Genomic DNA, 17,767 nt, shown 5'->3' with positions numbered 1-17,767 from the left:
TAATATAGCATTCTGGACAGCGGTGAATGCCCCGTTTTTAAAGGATAAAGAGAAGGATACTATTGATATGGCCATTGCTGGTGACTCCCGGGTTGAGTACTTTACTAACTTATACAATAACCAACCCGCTCCAGGGCTAACCATTTCTAGTAACAACCAACCGATGTTCCAGCCAGAGCCTGTTGGAGCAGAAATTTTCCCCCTGGAGATTACATTTGAACATGCAGAAGTGGTTAAGGCAATTGAGGACAGCTCTGCAGGGAAAGCCCCGGTACCAGATGGGGTCCCAATTGATTTGTACAAATCTGTGCTACTGCTCTGGTCCCCGCTGATCACTAACATCTTAAACCGTGCAAATGGTGTGGGATTCATTGCAACTTTGACAGAGGCAGTGGTAATACCCATTTTCAAAAAGGGTGATAGAAATAATCCCTCCTGCTACCGCCCTATCTCCCTTCTGGATGCCCTAATGAAGGTGACGGGAAGGATAATTCTTAATAGGCTCCAGGAATGGGCGGATGAAAGGGATATTATCACGGACTTGCAATATGGCTTCCGCACGGGGAAGGGCACAATCGAACAAGGTTTAAACTTAGCCCTTTTAACTGCAAAATACACTGAGGCTAAGAAGGAAAGCCTGTATATAACATTCGTGGACTTGAGTTCCGCGTTCGACTGTGTGGACCATGCGATGTTGTGGAGTATTTTAAGTGACATGGGTGTCGACCAACGGATTTTGACATTTATAAGGGCGCTGTATAGAGACGCAGGTGCTAGAGTACGCTATGGGGTGGGGGGGTGTGCTCGGACAAATTTAACATCAAAAGAGGTGTGAGTCCTTCCTCTTTACACTATATATTAATTCGGTGGGCCTTCACCTTGAGAAGTTTCAGTTCGACTACCCGGCTGTGGGGGGGGGAAGTCCATTCTCATCCTCCTCTATGCCGACGACGCTGCTTTAATATCACGCACCGTTGTCGGACTACAGAGGGCAGTCATGGAATTCTCTGAATATATGGTCGCCCGCGGCTTAACAGTAAATGTCGCAAAAGCGAATTCCATGACGTGTAGTTCTTAGAAGAAAACAAATAGGGCTATCTACCTGGGAAAGAAAAGAATTGAAAATACTAGTTGTTTCTCCTATTTATGAGTTACATTTGATAGCAGAGGCTCGTAGAAAGATGCTGTATGTACAAGAAGATTGGCACTTAGTAGGGCAAATGGCGCCTTGATTAATTTTTCAAGAAAATTAGTCCAGAGACCAGTCCGGGAGCTTATCCAGATTTATAAAGCTAAGTGCGTTCCCATTGGTACATACGGGGCTGGTCTATGGGGAATGGCCAAAACAGATCAAATTCAACGTATTGAAAATAAATGTATTCGTTATTTACTGGCGGCACCAAACTCAATGTCCACCTACTTTTGCCATGGGGAATTGGGCCTAAACTATATAGAAGACACTATTAAATCGTCCCCAAAATCTGGGGACATCACTAAATCACTAAATAGAGCTGTTGTGCGAGACTGTCTATCTCTAGACGGGGTAACAAAAATTAAATGGCTCAACTACATTAAGGGACTGTCAGCTGAGTTGGGCCATAATTAATATTTTGACAACCCATCCTGTTTAGAAAAAATCTCGAAAAAAACTCTTAAACGATCCATTATGGAACACCTAGACAAGTAAAGGTGCCATAAAGAAAAACAGAAGAAATCTGCTATGGCCCAGCAGCTGTTGATCATCCATGTTGGGCTACAACCCTACTTATTGTTAGAGCACAGCCCATATTCGAGAATGCTGCTGACCAGGCTACGGGTGGATACCTTCTTCCGTATAGTCTCTTTTCCCAAATGTAATGACTGGTCCCCCCACCTAGAGAAGTGCCGCTGTGATGAACTTTCATCCCAGAGTAACATTCACTGTATCTTCTTTTGCAAATTGTATGTTATCCCCAGGAAAACGTTTTTGATACCTATACTAAGGAACTGGGGCATGAGAGGGTGCACGGCCGCTTTTTCAAGATTGAAAACACTAGAATCAGTTTTTATAATGAAATCGGTCATCTCTTATCTAAGGATTGTCATTGCCTTGAGGAAAACTCTGTGATATGGGCATCGTTTGAATTTGGTGTATAATTCTTGTGGTACATGATATGTTCTCCTTATATATGTTATGAAATATGAATTGTGATGGAAATTCTTAACTGTTTTTAATATATTTTAACTGAATGTTTTTACATGTGCTTTTAAGATTTTATAACAAAAATCGAATAAAGCTGATTTTTGACTTTGAATTTGAAAGTGCTTCTGGGTGGGGTGCTCCATCCTGCTAGACTGTGGGCCAGGGGGCATGGTGGGAGTAGTAGTGCAGGCCTCCCACCCACAGACACCCTCCCAGGGAAGATGGCTACCTACCTGTTAGTTTGTTTGGTGTACTGCAACGGCTTCTGAGCGCTTCTGGGTGGGGTGCTCCACCCTGCTTGGCTGTGGGCCAGGGGGCATGGTGGGAGTAGTAGTGCAGGCCTCACACCCACAGACACTCTCCCAGGGAAGATGGCTCCCTACCTGTTAGTTTGTTGAGGGCAGTGTAATGCCTGAATAAATGCTTCTGGGTGGGGTAGGGGGAGGACTCCATCTTGCCGATGCTGTGGGCCAGGGGGCATGGTGGGAGTAGTGGTACAGGCCTCCCACCCCCAAACAGCCCTCCCATGGAAGTTCGCTACCTACCTGTTAGTTTGTTGAGGGTAGTGTAATGGCTGTGTGGTTGGGTGGGGTTGGGTGGGGTGGGGTGGGGTGAGAGCTCTTGAGGAAAACAGCCACGCACAAACGGTCTGGTAAGAAACTCCAGAGAACTGATCTGGAATTCAGAATGTTTAACATGACATAACAGCGCAAGGCAATTCAGAGAATTCTTAAAAGGACACATTTAAAGAAACAATTCATAAAATATAGAGGGAGAAGAGGGGCGTCACCAACTACCAGTTTTTTTTTTTAAATAATTTTTTTTATGTCTTCTACCAGTTTTGATTCTGTAGGCAATAGATTCAGATTCATTAGGCTTAGCAATCCTACTATTATTGATCTCAATAGGAAAACGACATTTAGCAACTCTCCGCACATTCCAAACTCATCCATCTTGTGTTACAACACTATTGAGGTGAACTTTAACTACTTTAATAGAAGGTCCATACTTAAAAGAACTTATCACGGTGCTCTCATGATGGCGGACTCAGGACGCCGCTGAGCAGATGCAGCTGTGAGGAGCTCCCGACCCCATGCTCAACCGACTTGTGTTGACTAACGAAAACTGTTTGGAAGAGGCTAACGAAGAGGCTAATTGAACCACAGAATGCTTGTGGGAGGCTACGGTGAACGCTAAACGAGTCCAAGAAAGAAATGAAATACGAAAAGTATAATACGGCGTTAATAACCGAGGAGAGCAATGAGGAGAACTGCGAACTTGCTATGTAACGAAAATCCGCACCGGAGCTAGAGGTTTCTCGTGTGTCGGGTGCGGATGCTGCTACGGCGTTGCTTCACTCCATGCTTACAGCTGATTCCATTCCGTGATTTTCGGCCGGTTGGAGGACGGCTGCTTTTGAATACATGCAGCGGCTGCTCCAAGCATATCTCCTCCTCGCACACCGTCTCATACCGCGGCTTGCTAGAGGATCTACACTTGGTTGGTGTGGTTTGGGACACTGGACCGAGGACCATATTTACAACGTCCAAATGAACTCGGAATGAACATCAAGTAAGTGCTCGAAAATGGCTCTAAGGTGTATGGTAGGGAAACTAGAGCCAACAAAACTAACGCTACGGAGGGAGCTGAGACACTGGGGACAGCAGGGACAGCAGAGACACTGAATACACCGAGGTTAAATATGGCAACATCGATGTCTAAAGCTGCTAGAACTATCTCTGTTGCCTCTGTAACAGGGGCTGGAGCAGAAGGGGGTAACAATGTAACAGTCCCACCAACACTGAGCAAAAAAGTACTCCGACCTCCCGTTTTGGTTTTACCGGTCCTCGGACCTGCGGATGGTCGTACTGACGAAGTAGGAGAAGTCCTTACTAATTCGTACCCTATAAACAATATCAATGTTAATAAAGGGGAAGAGGCTGCAGATATATCCTCGATTGTGCTGGAGGGGCGGCTACATCGGGAAATGGGGATAGGGAAAGAATGAGAGGAGGGGGCAACGGTTCTGAGACTCTTTCTGTCGGTATAACGGAAACTCCCTTTCCTGCCTCAGAGATTTCCGCAGACCCTTTATCCTCTGTTATATGTGGAACTACCCCCTCTAAGGAGAACATACAAGTAGTAGAAATTGGAGAAATAGAGGGTGAAGTCTCAACTGAAGAGTACGAGGAAATGACCGAAACTGAAACTGCCTCTCTCTCAGATAATGCTGAACATTTTTCCGGCAAGAGAGAAAAGGATAAGACTAAATCGAAATCTAAGAACAGAATGAAAATGAAAAAAAAGGGAAAGTATTGGGCTTATTAGGTACATCTGCCCCAACCTTAGTGCCAGCAGTAAAGAAATTACACCTTGCTGAGAAAAGCCCTCTCAGGAAGTGGATGCAAGCCAAGGGCCTGGTAAAGACTATGACGCTCCGGCTTTCTGGTGTAAGCTCGCCAGAACAGGAACCCAATCATCTGTCATGCCTATAGAAGATGCTTTGTCTGTAAGGGATATCCTTCAGGTGTCTGTACCTGATGTTCCTGATGCACTTGATATAAACACCGTAGAACTACAAAACCCTGTGGGATCAGACCAACCGGTTAATACCCCGAAAGTGCCAGAAACACAAGAAAATGATGGTACTCAGATTTACCCGTTAAGAAACTATCCCCTAGTGTCTTGGTGGTGCTGGATGAAGTCGATGATGGTGTCTCTTTTGTTGGTTCGGGGCAATCAATGGGGCCGCGGGTTCCACCTGCCCGGTCGACTGATGATCTATCTAAAGGAGCGGACAATATCAGCACTGCTAGAGTATTGGTAGATAGGATGGAAAAAACGACTTCACCATTTGATATGATATTACAGACTTTAACTGATAATAAGAAGAAGGCGCAAGAACACTTCTTACAATTGAGAGAGGACAATTCCAAACTGCAGAATTCGTTACAGGACATAGACAAAAAGATGGGCGGGATGTCGCAGGAAATTGGGGATTTACAACAACGAGTGGTCAAGATAGAGGGAGGGGCAGCAGGAATGAGTGTGGCTGTTAGCCAACATGATGATAAATTGCTAGCATTACAATTAAAAGTTGAGGATCTTGAAAACCGACAAAGGCGGTCTAATCTTAGGCTTTTTGGTATCCCAGAGGGGGCTGAGGGGGGGACCCGAGAGCATTTATGGTAAGGCTATTCCAGCAGGCATTTATAGATCTCTCAGACTGGGACTGGGATTCTCAGCTACAGAGAGTTCATAGACTACCAATAACTCAGAGAAACAAACAAAATAAATGCCCTCGTCCATTTCTAATTCATTTTGGGAATTATCTGCTAAGGCAGGCTGTATCCTTAAAAGCAAGACCCAATCTACCAATAACGGTAGGCGAGATTTTCTTTTTCGTTAAATCAGATCTTAGTAAGGCTACAATGGACAGACGATGGCAACTACGCACATTAATTGATCCATTTAAGGCTCTAGGGGGTCAAGCATATTTGCAGGAACCGGCAAGGCTAAAAGTACTCAAGGGAGGGCACACGTATTTTTTTACAGATGTTAGGGAAGCCGAGGACGTATTGGCCTCATTTCGTAACTAAGTTAGCTACTATTTGAAAGTAAAAACATGTGTTTTTTTTTTCGGTTGGGCAGGGAGTGGGTTGAAGCCACCGGCTGCCTCTCGAGGGTAGCTGCCACTACAGCGGCAGTAAGCTGTATTTGGGGGGGTGCCCTCTCGTTGGAGGAGGGAGGGGGCAGGAGGGATGGGCGGGGTTGGGTTGGTGAGGGGGGTTCGTGGAGGGGAGGGGGGTTATGCGGGAAAAAAAGCAACACAGGAAAATGAAACTGAAATTTTAGAGCAATTAAAGAGCTATGAACTAAGCACAGAAATGTTATGGAATGCTAGGACTGGCAAAGTATATGTAAAAATTCTTTTTTCCTCTAAATGCTCCGAATATAATGCTTGGCCTGGAACGTTGCCGGCCTAAATAGTAAAAGGAAAAGACGTTTGGTTCGGGAAGAAATAGCTTTGTATAAGCCCAATTTGTTTTTTTTATCTGAGACACATGTTGCTTATGCTGATAGGAAAATTCTGGGGTATCTGGGGCTCGAGGTGATTACTTGTTCGACATTCAATGCATCTATAAGGGGGGTTGCTATCTTGAAAGGCAAACGTGTTAAGCTAGAAGTTGGTTAGAGTGTTTGTGATAAAAAGGGGAGGTGGGCTATAGTTCAATTAATGGTGGAAAAAATTAAATATGTTTTTGTATAGTTTATGGGTCAAACTTTGATGATGATGCTTACATTTTTGATCAGCTGAATATGGAATTATTGCAGTGGGTAGGTGAATTCATTATCATGGGTGATTTTAACTGCATAATGGACTACAAGGTTGATACTACGAGGGGCAATGTAACTCATTGAATGCGGAAAACACGAGCAGCTATCCTTGAGTTAGGGCGCATTCATAATATTAAAGATGTCTGGCGAAGTGCTTTCCCTACTACGCCTGGGTATACATATTACTCCGCCCCTCACAAGCTCTGTTCACGCATTGACATGGTTTGGGCATCAGATAGAGTAATGAGTACTAGTACTATCGAACTTTGCCCCAGAATCAACTCAGATCATAATCCTATATTATTTACTTTTGATATTGAAAAGAGCTATACAACACCTCGAACATTTTCATTTCCTAGGCACCTACTTACTAACACCTTATTTATCTCACAACTCAAGCTGCACATTGTAGACTTTATTAAGATTAATCTCGACTCCACGACATGTCTAATGGTATGGGACTCTTGCAAAGCGAGTATTCGGGGCTTTACCCAGCAATTTCTCTTTCATCAAAACTCCGAGCGGTCTAAAAAGGACAGAGCTTTGATTAATGACATACTCTCCGCTGAATTGTTACTAGCGGAGGCTCTCCGCCGACATGCCACGAATATAACCGAATTGGAATTACAATTAGGACGGTTGAAGTCTGCCCTAAAAACTATTTTCTGGGATAAGAGCAGCATTAAATTACATAAATTTCAAGTGACACAGTATGAGAGCGGTGATAAAGTCGAAAAGTTATTAGCTTATAAAATAGCTGATGAACAAGCTAATACTTTGATTAAGAATTTAAAGGGCTCTAATAACAATATAATTAGGCTGTGGGGTTTTAGGTTTAAACCTATAATAACTGATAAAACCCCACTGAAAGAAAAATAGCCCTCACCGGTGAAAACATATAAACACTGAAAAAACACCCGCACAACCACAAACTAAATGCCATTCAAAGAAAGGAAAAAGAAAGTGAAAGAGTAATTTTGTTCTTACTGAAGGGGTCAATAAAATGTAACTTTGTTATACAAGCTAGCAGTAAGAAAGACTGGCTAACATTATTCTGCTTCGGTTTTGTTCTTTAGGGATGCCACTAAAATATTGTTTCTTCTTCCTTTTACTTTTTACAGTTTTATGGCCTTTGGTCTAAAGATGCAGGGTTTCGTTTCACGTTTTAGGTTTAGTTTAATTATTTTATAAACTGTGGAGAATCAGGACATATCAAACTCACATTTGATATTTTGGCTGCATTTGATTCTTTCACTGGTAGGTAAAATGGCTAGTTTCATAAAAATATTTCCTAATATGTGTCATCACATTTACCCACAGAGAATGGGTTAAAACCCTTAATACATCAGACCATAGTTTCTAGTGGGTCAGTATTGATAGTAGGTAAATTGCCAACACTTCAGGCTTTAAACATTAAATGCAAGGTATAGTAACAAGTATATATACCATCAAGCATCTGGGATAGTGGTGAAAACGTGACACCAGACTTTTGGAAAACATGGAACGCAGTGTCACTTGTTATGCTCTGCAAAAAAGGTTCTTTCCAAGTTCAACAAAGATTGGAGTGATATTGTTTGTATTTGTAGTGATTCAGATACGTATATAAAAAATTTGTGTGGTAACCTGTCAAAATTGATACCCGAGCTGAAGTGTTTCCCTGTAGGAGATCCTTGCCACTTGTTAGATGGCTGAAAGCATCTTTACAATCTTCAGAGTTAATGAGGGATGCTATTAACTTTTTAGTCCATTCTGGTGTACTGTTTTCTTATGCCCAGGAACTAAAACGCAAATATTTATAATTTTGTGCTTTATGTGGCATCAAAGAAGGAGTCATCGCAACTGTGTCCCTTAGCTGACGGTTCTCAGCCCAAGGGGCTATGAATGCTGAGAGAGCCTTTTCACAGAAGTTTACATGGGAAGGGAAGAACGAGCGCACATTACCAAAGACTCACTGAAGAAGTATTGTATGGTGTACTACAATAAGATTAATTTGTAAAAATCTCTTTGGACCTCATATACACTATACGTACATTGTCTATATACCATGTTCTTTCAGTGCAGAAAGCAAGCAATGATAAAAGCAAAACGTTCCATAAACACTGGAAAAACACTTTTTCTGTTGTTTTTAGCGGCATGAAAGTGTGTTACCACTGTTAACAACTGTGTTTTAAGACATTGAAAACACTGAAAAAACCCCACCACAATTTACCAAAAATAGAAACTGAAAACAGGAAAGCCTAAATATAATTGATCAACCTAACCAAATTTTAGAACACTTTGCTGCATTTTATAAAAAACGATATACTCCAGAAAATCAACCGACAGGGGTGGCTAATCAGAATTATCTGGATGATTTTCTAGAGAAACCCGACTCTCTTGAGCTGGAACAACTATCTAATCCCATTAGCTCATGTGAAATCAGAAAGGCCATTTCTTCCTTACCAGCTGGAAAGGCATCTGGAGAAGATACGATCCCACTAGAAATTTATAAGGGGTGCGTTGAAGAACTTATACCTCTCCTCTCCCAAGTTATTAATTATATTGGGGAAAACAAGGAAGCCCCGAAATCTTGGAATAAGGTAAAACTGTTTTTTTTTTTTTTAAAAAGGGAAAATCACCTGATGAGTGCGGTTCGTACCGCCCTATATCGCTAATTAACGCGGATGCTAAAATATTTGCTAAAGTGTTAGCCACTCGACTAGCCCCCATAATACCGAAAATAGTAAGCCCAAACCAGCATGGGTTTGTAATCGGCAGGGACACTACCGCACATATTAATTTGGCTGTGACAGCTTTTGATATAGCTGGAAAGGAATCCACCCCACTCGGTATGATTATGGTTGATGCCGAAAAGGCTTTTGACCGAGTGGGGTGGGATTACTTGTGGCTAGTTATGATTGGCCTTGGTTTCAGGGGTACATTTTTGAATTGGATACAGTCATTATATGACAACCCCATGGCCAGAATTAGCTATGCTGGTCTATCATCAGCTTCGTCTACTATCGCCCGGGGAACCTGCCAGGGGTGTCCCCTATCACCTCTTTTATTTGCCTTATCAATAGAGCCATTTCTTTATGCCCTACGAGTACAATCACTTATTATTCCTTTTAAGTTTGGCCCTCATTCATTGAAGCTTACAGCTTATGCTGATGACGTTGCCATATCTTCAACTGATATCGGAAAGGCGATGCAGGGCATCATATTAGAAGCCAACAGATTTGGGGACGTCTCTGGTTATAAATTAAATTTAAATAAAACCCAAATAATCTGCATACGGTGTGGTCGTGTGGCCGATTGACTGGGTTCTGGAGGGGCGTGTGGAGTTGTCTGGCTGAGGTCCTGGGCTGGGATCTTCCCCGTACCCACCGGCTGGGCCTCTTGCATATCATGGAAGGGATTGGTGGTAATGTATATAAGCGCCACTTGTTGCTATTGGGGCTGGTGGTGGCTAAGCGGGACCTGGCCCGAGCGTGGAAGTCAGTGAGGGCTCCCCCCTTGTCTGCGTGGAAGGCTGGGCTGGATTATTTCATGGGTCTGGAGAGGCCGATCTTTGAGGCGAGGGGGTGCCCGCGCAAACACTACAAAATTTGGAAGCGTTGGGCCGACTATCGTGGTCTGTGGCGGAGCAGGAGGAGGACATTTGATCGCAGTGACAATCTTGGCCCGCAGCGATAACGCCCTGGTAGAATTACACCCACATATTTCTCTTCCCTGTTGCTATATATACACGTGTGGTGGGGGGGGGTTGGGGGGGGGGGTTCTTAGAATGGGGGGGGGGGTGGCGTTGGGGGTTAGGGTAGGGTGTTGGGGAATTTCTATACTAAGCCTATTCTGAATCTGTTTTATTATTTGCTGCCTGTGTAATTGCTATATTGATTTTGTTGTGGTGTTCTCGATGTGTGGAGATGCCACATTTGTGATGATCATTTGCTTAATAAACTTGGTTGTGAAAAAAAACCCCAAATAATCGCTAATTATAAGCCAGATGGACTAACTATTGGACTGTGCTCGGCGGCTACTTACTTAGGGGTCAAACTATCTGCAAATATTAAGGATTTAATTAAATTAAATTACGACCATCTAGTTAAAAATACTATAATTTTGTTAAAAAAATGGCATAAACTTCCTTTAAATATTATTGGTAGAATTAATTTGATCCGTATGATAATCCTACCTAAATTTTTGTACTTTTTTCGCTCTATTCCTTTGGCATTATGTAATTCTTTTTTTTTAAAACTAGATGGGGTGTTCAGTAGTTTCATATGGGGATACCGTAAAGCCCGCAGATCAATGACACTTTTAAAAGGGGCTCTCGACATGGGAGGGCTGAATTTCCCGGACTTTAAGTTGTACTTTTGGGCAGCATTTGTTGGACGCTACGATATTTAATTAACTCTGAAGGCACAGACAAACGACCTTATTTTCTTACATTTATGTTTGATCTATATGCGAAAATGTTTTTATGGAGAGTTAATGACCCCAACTACTGCGTTTTAGGATAGCTAGGGATCTAGTCAAAATTTGGCGTAATATCCAGGCCTTCTGTAACGTGAATTTTTTTCATCCTAAATTGATTTTGTGGGGAAACCCCGGTTTACCGGGAATATTCAGTGATGGATTAACTAACATATGGGGAGCGCATGGAATAAAAAGGCAAGGGGATTTATATGGAGCACAAGGGTTCCTGAGTTTTGAAACACTTAGAATATTATATAATATTCCTGACTCCATGAAGTTTAAGTACATGCATCGAAAAAGGAAACTAAAGAATATCTCTGATTCTAGCATATGGGATAATCTCTATTCACAGGAAACTAAATCACTAATTAGTGGCTGTTATACATTTTTCAATACCTATAGAAACATGGACTGCAGTATAATATCAGAGAAGTGGAGCAGGATGTTAGGGACCACGGGGCATATTATCAAGCAATAGCGATAATTATCGCTATTGCTTGGTTAGAGACAAAATTTTACCGCTGAGCTGCGGCGATTTTTATCGCAGATAAACCTTGGTATTACCAAGGTTTATCGCAAATGCGATAAAAAACGGCCGCGATGCATGAATATCGCTGAAAAGTCAGCGATATTCATGCCTTACCGAGCTAATGCTCTTAGCCATGTTATCCACCTCCCATTGGATAACATGGCTAAGCACTGCTCAGGGCAGGTGTTAGCTTTTGGAGATATTCGCGCTTAGCGCGAATATCTCCAAAAGTTGGTAATAGGTGATAGCGATGTTAGCGACTATTTCCAGTCGCTAACATCTTGGCACGCCCACTTTGCATGTCATTAGTGATAAATATCACTGACATGCAAAGTGGGACCCAAGATGGTCACTATCTCCTGCTAGCTGTCGCTAACTGGTGTTAGCGACAGCTAGGTAATAGGGAGATAATTTTATCTCAGCTTTCTTGGCTTTTAAAGCCAAAAAAGCGGAGATAAACCCCCTTGATAATATGCCCCCAACATTACTCCGGCTGTAATTAGTCTCTCTTTACGTAACATAAATAACTTGGTCTCTTCGTCAAGTTTAAGACTGCTGCAATTTAAAATAACCTGTATGCTTTAACATACCCCAGAAAGAATAACCAAATGGGCTTCGAATAGTATATACAGTGAACGAACTAAATGCCCTAAGTGCGCGTTGGCTGCAGCAGATCTGGTGCACATATTTTATACTTGCCCTAAACTATTAAAATTTTGGACATCTCTCCAGAACATAATGACACTGAAATTAGGGAGTATATCTCCCTTAGATTCTGCGTTAGTTATGTTAGATACTAATGTCAGGAACATCCCACAAAAACCCTTATTCACTATTATGGTAACTTGCGCTAAACTTATAATTGCTCGTGCCTGGATATCCCCTAATCCTCCACACATAATGGAATGGTGGTCTCTTCTTAATGAAATTTATAGTATGGAATTGGCGCTGGCTAGGCTTAGGGGTACTAAGTCTCTAGCTAAATTCGATAAGATTTGGGGGTCTCTCATATTCTAGGTGAAAAATTATGTATTATCTAGATCATTACTGACTTCTGTTGTATATTTGTTAAGATATATGTATATACTTTGTCTGGATCCAATAAGAATTAGCCAAATGATCTAATGCCAACCTAATGTCAATCCTGTAGACGTTTCGATCACTTCATTTTGTCTGATTCATCTTGTATACTGTTGTTTCCTGTGATGCTAATAAAAAAAAAAAACAATTGCGAGGGAGGAGAGGGGCGTCACCAACTACCAGTTTTTAAAAAATAATTTTTGTTATGTCTTCTACCAGTTTTGATTCTGTAGGCAATAGATTCAGATTCATTAGGCTTAGCAATCCTACTATTACTGATCTCAATAGGAAAACGACATTTAGCAACTCTCCGCACACTCCAAACTCTTCCAACTTGTGTTACAACACTATTGAGGTGAACTTTAACTACTTTAATAGAAGGTCCATACTTAAAAGAACTTTTAGTGTTGAACCGTGGTTTACATATCCTTACCCATTCACCAACCACAAAGGAAGGCTCCTTCACATTAATTTTAGCATCATTTCACTCTTTCATTTTTTCCTGTTTCTGTTGAACTTTAAAAGAGACTTGTTGCAAATCACCACTTACAAACTCCTCTGACATCTTTTTTTTGATCCACCGGGGACAAAGTCTAGATTCTGGTTTTCTCCCTCTCAGAAGGCAGAATGGGCTAAGATTTGTTGTACAATGGGGAGTAACGTGATACGCCCAAAGTTTTTCTCTCAAGAACAACTTTCCATTCTTTACCTGACTTCCTAGCTATTTCCACACCATCCTTAAGCACACAGTTGAATCTTTCAAACTGTCCATTCCCTTGCGGTTCATAGAGGGCAGTAGTATAATGCTTAATGTTATATAACTTCAATTGCACACAATTATCAGTTATCAGAACTTCTGGACAACCCTCTCTGGCAAAAAAATCTCTGAAAAATTCGATAATGATCTGAGTAGTAGCATGCTGAACAAATTTAACCTCAGGCCACTGTAGTGATAGTCTCAAACCACTACAGTGCTGTTCCGGTGGATGCACCGGAAGTAATTAGCGCCGGAGTCGGGCAGTAGTCTGTTTTCTATATCAGTAGCGCTACCCCACCGTCACGCTATTCCGGTGATTGATCCCGTGAAGATGCCTACAGTACGCCTTGGATAGAATCCTTGTATAAGGTAGGATAGCACATTGAACATCGCTATCGAGTTTGAGGCCATATAGCAAGTACCTGGCTAACACGACTTTTTTCCTTGTAGGAAACTGTTTCGTTTGACTTTCTGTGACAACGACTTTCTAAATCACTGAATGAGAAACCTCCTCGAGATTAGGTATGTTTTCTATGGTATACGTTTAAACACAGGGTGTATACCTTCAAAAGTCGCTTTACTTACTCGCTTTCCCTTGCACTATTTTACCCCAAGGTTCCGAGGTTGTTTTCAGTCCCGAGTGAATGGTCTCTACGGGTTTTATGAACAGTCTACCTATCTGAAGGTAGGAACATCACTGTAACAAGTTATGCTTAATTGTGTCTCTAAATGGGACATCTATTTGAGATCTTTTGACACACAAATACAAAACAGTGTGTGCTATTGCCTATAGGGATGACACACCTCTTTCATTATGTCTCTATTGGCTGTACTGAGTTTTGGCGTGCCGCGTTTTCAGGACCGGATTCGATTCGTGCACTCCCGAATGCTATAATATCCCATGTACAACTACGGAATGTCTCTTGCACTCTAGTTTTTCAAATATACCACCACGTCAGGAGTGACATGTGTACTTTGCTTTATACCACACGGTGTTGGTAGAGGGTTGGTCTACCGATTGTCCTGGGCTGTTGTTTTTAGAAACATTTTGATGAATGTCCTAGAAGGTACCCTCATGTAGTTGTTGCTAATTATTGAAAATGAAAAAGTGGAAATTAATTATCCTCATTAGAACCTCATTTTTCCAGAGATTTGACGACTTTGGCAGCGTCAATATGGCAACGAAGATACCCAATTATTTGAAATGATGCTTTGGCTTATTATCCCGTGGCAATTATATATTCCACCCACCATGGTAAAAATCCTTCTGTGTTTATGATTATTTAATGTGATGTTCACATACTCTCTCTAAATTTGATTGTGAGAGTACTACTAATATATGACACCATTTACCTTTATAGAATGCCTAGTGTACCCTTGGGTTTCACGTTTTTTGTCCTGATGAAGAACCCGGTGTAAGGTTTCAACTACGCCTACAGTTGTAGTATTGGGGTCGAAACATCGACGACTACCTCTTTCATAAATCAGTTGACGCCGCCCCCACTTCGGATAATATCAGCGTCATATACATGATTATTGATGAACTTTTGGAAATCAGTTATTCCATTTCTTGGCTCAGGGATCTGAAGCCAATTTAGTTTTGTATGCTAATTTTGATATAATCTGTGGTCACATTAATTATCCTTCCTTTACACATCCCCTTTTCTTTTTCACAGCATCATGCTACCCTGTCTTTTCTCTCCTTGGGACACTATGATGAATGTATTGTTATCATTCTTTCTAATGTATTGTAGTTTTAGCTCATTGTGATTATTTGGCAATGCGCTCTGATGAGTGTATGTATTTATTGTTTTTGTGAATAAATATGAATAATGCTTAACGGTTCACTGGGACCCCCTTTTGTATACTACATAGCACCCAGGTCCCTAGTGACTTATTTGGGTAAAACCCCCCTATATTCACCAGGATTCTACAGGAGCAGACGTCACAGCGAAGAGCTCAGGAAGGCAGAACAAGAGCAATCCAAGGCTCCTCAGTGGCAGACGTCACGCCGAGCTCGAGCAGGGTAGAACGCCACCACGGTTTGAAACATGCGGTCACTAGTTCAGGTAAGAGTCCCGTTGATCCCCAATACCTGAAAACAACGGTCTTGGTCCGCAAACTTGTTACTGAAGGTACAGTAATTCTCACGTAGATCAGAGCAGGTTACAGTGCTCAATGCTGCCCTGGCATCCGTAAGGCAAAAAAAAAAAATAATCCCAGTAAAAAAGGATAAAGTCCATCCACGAAGACACCAGCTCGTGTGCTGAAAATCCCATCCTCGCCACTAGAATTTTTAAGATCCAAGTTAATCAGGACACAGTAAATATAAAAAAAGTAGAATTTATTCTTGAGGAAAATAGCACAGCACAAACGCTCTGGTCTGAAGCTCCAGAGAACTGATCTGGAATTCAGAATGCTTAACATGACATAACAGTGCAAGGCAATCAATCAATCAATATTTAGCTTTATTCGGTTGCAGCATACAGCCATAAAAGCATAGCAAACAATTCAAAATACATAAAAATACATTAAAAAAGTATAACCATTTTAATAAAATATCATCAAAATAGGAAGTTCATAACAACATCATACGGATAACCAACCACTTTGATAACAATATATAGCAATCTTTAAGTTGACACTCCGAGGGGGAAAACTTCAAGAAGGCAAGCATAAAATACTTGGTATGTAGGAAAAAAAGTTATGCTAAAATTTTAAGATAAGTTGATGGTAGTTAAAAAACAGCAAATTGTTCGCGGCAACAAATTATTATACTGGAGAAATCAAATCAGGTTTTTGGAAGTTTAAAAACAATTCGTTACAAGAATAAACACCCCGTGTTACTCAAGATTTCGCCTGTGCCTGACAGCAAAACTCAAGAATTTCGCTGTCGATTTAGCAAAGCATTCTGCGTCCAAGAATTGCAGGGCGAGGAAAGCTGGGCAACACTTTCGTAGGCCCATAATTTTTAATATTGGTATGATCCAGCGTCTCCTTGGTTCATAATAAAATTTGCAAAACAATAATGTGTGGATCGTGGATTGGGGGGAAATGTCATCGCAAGGAAGTGGCTGTAGGGATTTTCCCCAGTCATTAGTTATTGGGAATGTAACCAGACGATGAAAAATATCTAATCTGAATCTTGTTAATAGAAATTTTTCACATAACCTGAAAGATTAAAAGTTAAGTACGGCTGGACCGTCATGGTTGTTTGTATTAAAAGCGAGTGTTGCACTGTGGCTTTACTGACCTCGCTAGACAGCCTCAAAGATTCTAAATGGGCCAGACAAAAGTTGTTAAATAATTTTCTCGGAAGAACAGCAATTGAAGGGGGGGAATAACAATATTGTAACATGCCCAAATCATTGAAGAATTTCCTAACATAGGCAATCCATCCAATCTTATGAGCATTGTCTAAGGAAATACAGTCCTCTATAAAGCTTTGGCAAAGTGTAGTGTCACTGGAAGACCAGATGCGGTACCATAAAGGAAGGGGCTGGATTTTGATTGAGTCTGTTAAATAAGACAGGTCCAATTCCAAGTGGCATGCATAGGTCGATGTTCCCCGTGGGACTGCAAGTAAAAATCTTAAAAAGCTATTTTCTACCCTTTGCACCGCTTCGACCTTCCCATAACCCCACACACCGGCCCCATATGTTGCAGTGGCTAAATATTTTGCTTTATAGATCTCTGTGAGTTCGTCCATGAGCCGTCTACCCAGTTTGTTTGCAAAGTTAACCAAGGCAACTGTCGCCCTCATGAAAAGCAATTACCTAGACTCAATAGCGTACTTCCAGGAGCATTTATGATCAAAAACAATGCCCAAATACGGGTAAGTAATTGTGTTCTCAAGTTTTTGCTTGGCAATATAGATGGCCTTCATGTTCTTAATCCTGGAACCAGCGGACATAACAAACTTTTTTTAATATTAATCTTCAGGTCCAGGTTGGCCATAAAGGTGCAATATCTCTCGAGAGCACGCTGTAACTCCATGGGGGGTACGTTCTAGGATCACAGCGGCATATAGCAGCACTGGTATTAGGCGGTTGTTAATAATGGGGAGGTCCTGGCACCCTGTTACCATTGGCTTGTTCCAGGCCATTTGTGTAAAGATTAAATAGGAACGGAGCCAGGACACAGCCCTGCCTTACTCCGCTCTCTACTCTGAACGACTTTGTTAGCTCCCCCCCCACGCCATACCTCACTCTAGCTGTGGCGTCTGAGTATAACTCACGTAGGCAAGTACAAGGCAATTCAGAGAATTCTTAAAAGGACACATTTAAAGAAACAATGCATAAAATATAGAGGGAGAATATAACATGTGCCTAACTTTTCAACTGTCCCATTGTTTTAACTTCGCACATTGTAGTGAGCTTCTAACAGAGGAAACTCTACTATCAAGCTTCCGTGGTTTGTACGT

Source organism: Lissotriton helveticus, chromosome 1_2 (assembly GCF_964261635.1).
Source record: "Lissotriton helveticus chromosome 1_2, aLisHel1.1, whole genome shotgun sequence".
Taxonomy (NCBI): Eukaryota; Metazoa; Chordata; class Amphibia; order Caudata; family Salamandridae; genus Lissotriton; species Lissotriton helveticus.
The sequence above is the reverse complement of the archived record's forward strand: the minus strand, read 5'-3'. Positions refer to the sequence as shown.